This window comes from Erythrolamprus reginae, chromosome 3 (assembly GCF_031021105.1).
Source record: "Erythrolamprus reginae isolate rEryReg1 chromosome 3, rEryReg1.hap1, whole genome shotgun sequence".
Classification (NCBI taxonomy): domain Eukaryota; kingdom Metazoa; phylum Chordata; class Lepidosauria; order Squamata; family Dipsadidae; genus Erythrolamprus; species Erythrolamprus reginae.
In genome coordinates, this window is record NC_091952.1 from 184,430,645 (window position 1) to 184,436,680 (window position 6,036).

Below are 6,036 nucleotides of genomic sequence, written 5' to 3' on the forward strand. Positions count from 1 at the left end.
GTAGGCATGATTAAAAGCAGCAATAAACTTTTCAACAACACAATGCTAAAGCCAGAGTGAGAGTTTATATAAATTGAAATGCCTGGATACAGATTCATTTTAACTAGAAGCTGAAAAGATTGTAAAGTAAGCATTACTTGCTGAATTCTTGAGGAAGAAAATGTTCCCAAGCTGAAGTTGTCCCAGAGTGAAGTTCTTTTCTTTAAAATAGCACTTCCTGCATGGGACGGATTTGGAACGATGCCATTAAGTTGCTTCCAAAGTTTTTCCCAAGAGCTAGAAATGAAAGAAATAGCACCTTAAACTGAGAGAAAAGGCAAAATAAGGCAACAATGCAGTTCTTCTCATTGGAATTCTTGTGTGAATGAATTGTACTATACTGAATCCTTGGAGAGGGGCGGCATATACATCCAATAAATAAATGAATAAATAAATTTGAAGGTTCGGTTTATTGGCCTTTATCCAGATTATTACTAAATCTATATACTACTTCAGTACCTGTAGGTAGTCTGTGCTGACCCAGGGAAATAGTGTTATATACCGAGACCAAATGGTTGGTACAATAATTCCAAATTCTTGAAGATTCATATAAACGTTAAAGAGCATAAGAGATATAACGGACCTTGTCCTATTTCTTCCTCCTTGACAACTTAAGCTAATGTGGAGAAGTACAACTCCTTCACCCATTCATCACTCCTCTTTGCAGATTCATATACCAATGTACCCAAGGTCAAGCCATCTTTTGACTAATACATGTAATCATAAACTGGATTTGTACACCAATGTGTTTTGGATGGGGAGGACTCAACACAGAGAAGTTAAGTCTAGTCCCTTCCTTCCTCACTGCAGAGTCATGATCCAACTCAATAATCCAATGTGGCAAATGAGTGGGCAGAAGGAAATGTTAGATCCAATTCTCCAATGGCAACAGAAAACGGCAATTTATAAAAACGAATCATTTAAACATTCTGGGACAATCTCTGGAATTTAAGAGGGCATTCCCAATCAAAGGAAACAGGTTTCAAAATGCAAATTTGTTAAGAGATTTAATTATCCTGTAACAGCAAAATAAAATGTTATTTTTAAAAAACCAGTTCATTGATGCATAAGGGCTGCTATATTTGAAAATAGATTGACCCACTCTTCTTTATGGCAGTCCCACAAACATTGGAATACTGCTGTCATGTCACCCCTAGACCTCCTTCTCACTGGATTAGACATACCCAATTTCTGCAACATTCTTCATGTTTTAGCCTTCAGTCCCCTAATCATTTTTGTTGCTCTTTTCTGAACCCTTTCAAGAGTCTCAACATCTTTTTAATAATATGGTAGCCAAACTGGATGCAGTATTCTAAATGTGGTCTTATTAAGAACTTATAAAGTGGTACTAATACTTTATATGATCTTGATACTATCCCTCTGTTAATGCAACATAGGATTGCGCTGGCTTTTTTGCCTGCTGTCACACACTGCTGGCTCCAGTAATGGGTCCTAAAACCTGTTGCTACCGGTTTGTGCGCTCTCTTGCAATGCTTCTGCGCATGTGCATTAGTTCCCATGCGAGTGGGCAGAGCCCCCCAGCGCTGCTGCTACTGGTTCACAGAACCGGTCCAAACCAGGATCAAACCCCTTCTGGCTGGATCACATTTAAGTGAATGTCTACTAGGACTCCACTAGCCATTCACCTGATCAAGGCGGCATCATTCTCTGAAAGCACATGCCATAAAAATATGTTTTAAAGATGTTTGCATTTGTGCCCCATCGTTTTGCATCCTTTTTCTGACAGCAGAAAATAGCATATGGGAGGGTTTTTTTGTATGCCTGATTGTTTGTATTACACATTTCTTAATTACACACCTCCCACAGAAATTTCCCTTAATATTAGCAGCTTTGCACTGACAATCAATGACAGGTCCAAAGTCACCAGATTAGTATTACTCTTCCGAAGTGGGGATTTCACACAGCACTTTAGCACTTTGCCTTTTCTTAAAATCAGCATTTTGGAGACTCACTTCCACCAAACAAATCCCGGATCACAATCAAAAGTGATTCCTCCTATATTACCAGTACAGGTGGGTGTTGATTAAATTACAACAACATGGCCACTTAGCATAATTAAATCCTATATAAACAATTGGATGGCTGTTAATTGCCAGCTCCAGAGGGAGATTTCATGACAATCACACCACTGGGTGACTTTAAAATTTAAACCATCCCAAGAGCCACCATATAAATGGCATTACTTCTAACAAAGTATGTGTATACCCCATTGAGTCCAGTGGCTCTTATTCCTAGTTGAACGTAGCAAACACTCATGAACTTTCAGGACTCCTCCAGCCTAGAAACTTGTTCTGTCTGGGTGCCCCCAGGCTTCAACACCAACTGAAAAAAGCAGCCAGACACGCTGGTAAAAGCAAAGTCACTTTATATTTTTGAAAACAAACACAGAGAAAAAACTGTTCTTACAAACTGAGATGCTATGAGGCTTCCCAGAAGAGTCACGACGGCCAGACAATACAACAGGCTTCTTGCTGGCACACACACCACTGTAGAGCATAAAACCCACGCCTCCCCCAAGGTTTCAGCCTTCAAGGCCACAAGCCAGAATCAGAGACGCCAAGGATCGCAGCAAGGTCACAGGACTCCCAACAGATAACTCTCCACACTACAGGAAGGGCGGGCCTGCCTTTTCAAGCTTTCTGGGGATAACCACACCCAAACCCAGCTGTTGCCTATTAGGGATGGAAATACCTGGCTAATTGTCCCCTTCGTTGTGCGGCTCTTCTCTGCCTGAGATCGATGATGGCTTGTGCATTCTCATCTAAGGACTCCAGGCTACTCGCTGGGGAGAGCTCCCCCCCGGGGGTCTCAGGCTGTTCTCCCTCTTCCTCGGCCTGACATTCCTCCTCCCCGTCTGCCTGGTCCTCCTCCTCCTCCTCCTGTTCCTCGTCCTCCCCCTCTGAGCATGGAGCCGGCAGAGTTCCAGCCGTTCCCTGAGGAGCCTCAGACTGAATCACAACAGAAACTATACCTTAGAATCGAAATTATAGAGTTCGGAGTAGAGTGCAGTACTGCAGCTCAGCGGTTCAAATCTCATCACCGGCTCAAAGTTGACTCAGATTGTGGGGGCAATATGCTGGCTCTGTTAAAAAGTGCTATTGCTAACATGCTGTTATGCCCTTTGTTAAATAAATGTTTATTATTATTATTATTTGAAGGAACCTCATAATCTATTTATTTTATTTTATTTTGTCAAGTATGTATTGGTAGTATACATAGATGTAGCGCTGTTTATATACATGAAATGGGTACTAATAAGAAGGAAACATTAGGACAAGGATGGTAGGAAAACTGGTGCACTTATGCACGCCCCTTACTGACCTCTTAGGAATCGGGTGAGATCAACAGTGGATAGTCTAAGGGTAAGGTTTTGAGGGTTTGGTGATGAAACGACAAAGTCAGGTAGTGAGTTCCAGGCATAAATCACTCGGTTACTGAGGTTGTATTTTCTACAGTCAAGTTTGGAGCGGTTTACTTCAAGTTTGTACCTGTTGTATGCTCATGTATTGTTGTGGTTGAAGCTGAAGTAGTTGACAGGAAGGATATTGTAGCAGATGATTTTATGAGCTATGTTTAGGTTATACCTAAGGTGACGTAGTCCAATCCCCTACCCAAGCAGGAGACCCTACCTCATTTCTGACAAATGGCAGTCCAATCTCTTATTGAAATCCTCCAGTGATGAAGCTCCCACAACTTCCCTGAAGCAAGTGGTTCCATCGGTTGAGTGTTCTCACTGTTCAAAAATGTCTCCTTATTTCTAGGTTGAATGTCTCCTTGATCAGTTTCTCTCCATTGTTGCTTGTCTGGCAATTGGGTGCTTTGGAAAATAGGTTTGTTAAGGAGTGTGCAGAATTATCTCTGAGTGGTCAAATATACACTTACACAGAGGAAACATGGAGGTCTACCAAATATCCAGCTGATAGGTCAGAAATAGGACTAATAATTCAGTAATACAACCCAGTTACATTTAGTGTATATTATTTACTTTGGCAAATATCGTAACCAAGAACAGTCCTAGTCATACACAGCTAAATCAGTCAATACCTCTCAATACATGTACAATACTATAAGCTTACTTGTCCAGCTTACAAATACATAAGCCATCATTTGAACACACAGTTCTAACTACAGCATGGTCACAAAGACAAAACAGAAATAGCAGAGAATAGCCAAGAGTGAATCATGCTTCTGTCTCCCTCTTACAGCAATCCATAACACTGGTTCTTAGTGGTTCTCAACCTGGGGGTCAGGATCCCTTTGGGGGGGTCGAATGACCATTTCACAGAGGTTGCCTAACACCATGGGAAAAGACAAATTTCCCATGGGGTTAGGAACTAAAGCTTCTGTTCTGGCGCCTTGGAACATATTTTTACAATCCAAACAATCAAATGTTTACAGTGGGGGAGTCCCTCTGACCTTCCTGCCAATCAGCTTAAAGTCCTGTTGGAGAATTGGCGCTAGACTTATGGTTGGGGGTCACTATAACATGAGGAACTGTATTAAGAGATCACAGCATTAGAGAGGTTGAGAACCCGTGACTTAAACAATAGTGTTCTAAAATATGTTAGCATACATTGTTGGTTTATTTTATATATTGCCAAACCCAACTAGTTATGTACGAGGTTCGCCCAGAAAGTAATGCTCCACATTTTTTTCTCAGCCTACAGTAATGATACAAATGCAAAGCTTTAATTATATAGTACATTATTTGAATTGTCAGGAGTGTGTGTGTAAATTTTGTGTTTCTTCAGACAAATAATGTAGCTGCAGCAGTATTTCGAAATGACGTCTGTAAGTGATGTACGTTACAAGCAGTGTGTTGTCATTGAATTTCTCACTGCAGAGAAAGAAACTGTTGGGAACATTCACAAACGTTTGTGTGCAGTTTATGGAGAATCGGCAGTCGACAGAAGTACGGTTAGTCGCTGGGCACAGAGGGTGAGTCCATTAGAGGTGATTCGCATAGTGCAGAAATGGCTTAGTGACCAGAACAAGGAGTGGTACCAACAGGGAATAGATGCCCTTGTCTCGCTGGAGGAAGGTCTTAGAACGGAATGGAGATTACGTGGAAAAATAGGGAGTGTAGAAGAAACATTCTATCTTGTGTGTAAGTTTCATTGTGTTCAATAAATAATGGTTGAAGAAAAAAAATGTGGTGCATTACTTTCTGGGCAACCCTTGCACATAGCACTATTTATTTTATTTTATTTCATTTATTTGTTTTGTCACATATGTATTGGCGGATACAAAAATATAATATTTATATATATGATACTAGTAAAAGAGAAACATTAGGATAGTGGATGGAAGGCACTCTGGTGCATTTATGCACGTCCCTTACTGACCTCTTAAGAATCGGGAGAGGTCAACATTAGATAATCTAAGGGTAAAGTTTTGGGATTTAGGTGATGATACTACAGAGTCTGGTAGTGAGTTCCATGCACCAACTTTTCGGTTACTAAAGTCGTATTTCCTGCAGTTGAGTTTAGAGCAGTTTACATTTGCATCTGTTGTGTGCTCATGTGTTGTTGTGGTTGAAGCTGAAGTAGTCATTGACAGGAAGAACGTTGTAGCAGATCATTTTATGGGCTACGCTTAGGTCCTGTTTAAGGCGATGTAGTTCTACGCTTTCTAAACCTAGGATTGTAAGCCTAACAAGTCTAACCTAGGATTGTTAAGTCTAACAAGGTTGACCCCCACCACCACCACCACAGCTCTCTCTCTCTCTCTCTGACAGCCCCTGAAATATGGGAAGACTGCTATCTTAATTATTTTTATTTATTTGTTTTGTCAAGTATGTGAAGATATAATAATATTTATATACATGATACTAGTAAAAGTCAAAAATTTGGGGGGGAAAGCATTAGAAATGATATTCATATACTACATGCAACTAGTAAAAATAAAGGAACAGTAAGGACAGGGGACGGAAGGCACGCTGGTGCACTTATGCACGCCTATCTCCCCTGGTCCCCC

At 40.8% G+C, this 6,036-nt stretch overlaps 1 protein-coding gene across 1 annotated transcript in view; it reads right to left on the reverse strand.

The window, feature by feature from the left end:
- The window catches only part of GPLD1 (glycosylphosphatidylinositol specific phospholipase D1), a 48,393-nt gene that overhangs the window by 40,547 nt on the left and 1,810 nt on the right, over positions 1-6,036 (reverse strand). Inside the window, exon 2 of the mRNA XM_070747370.1 lies at positions 138-276. The gene's annotated coding sequence lies outside the window, so the exon portion shown is untranslated. The remainder of the gene's footprint in view (positions 1-137; positions 277-6,036) is intronic.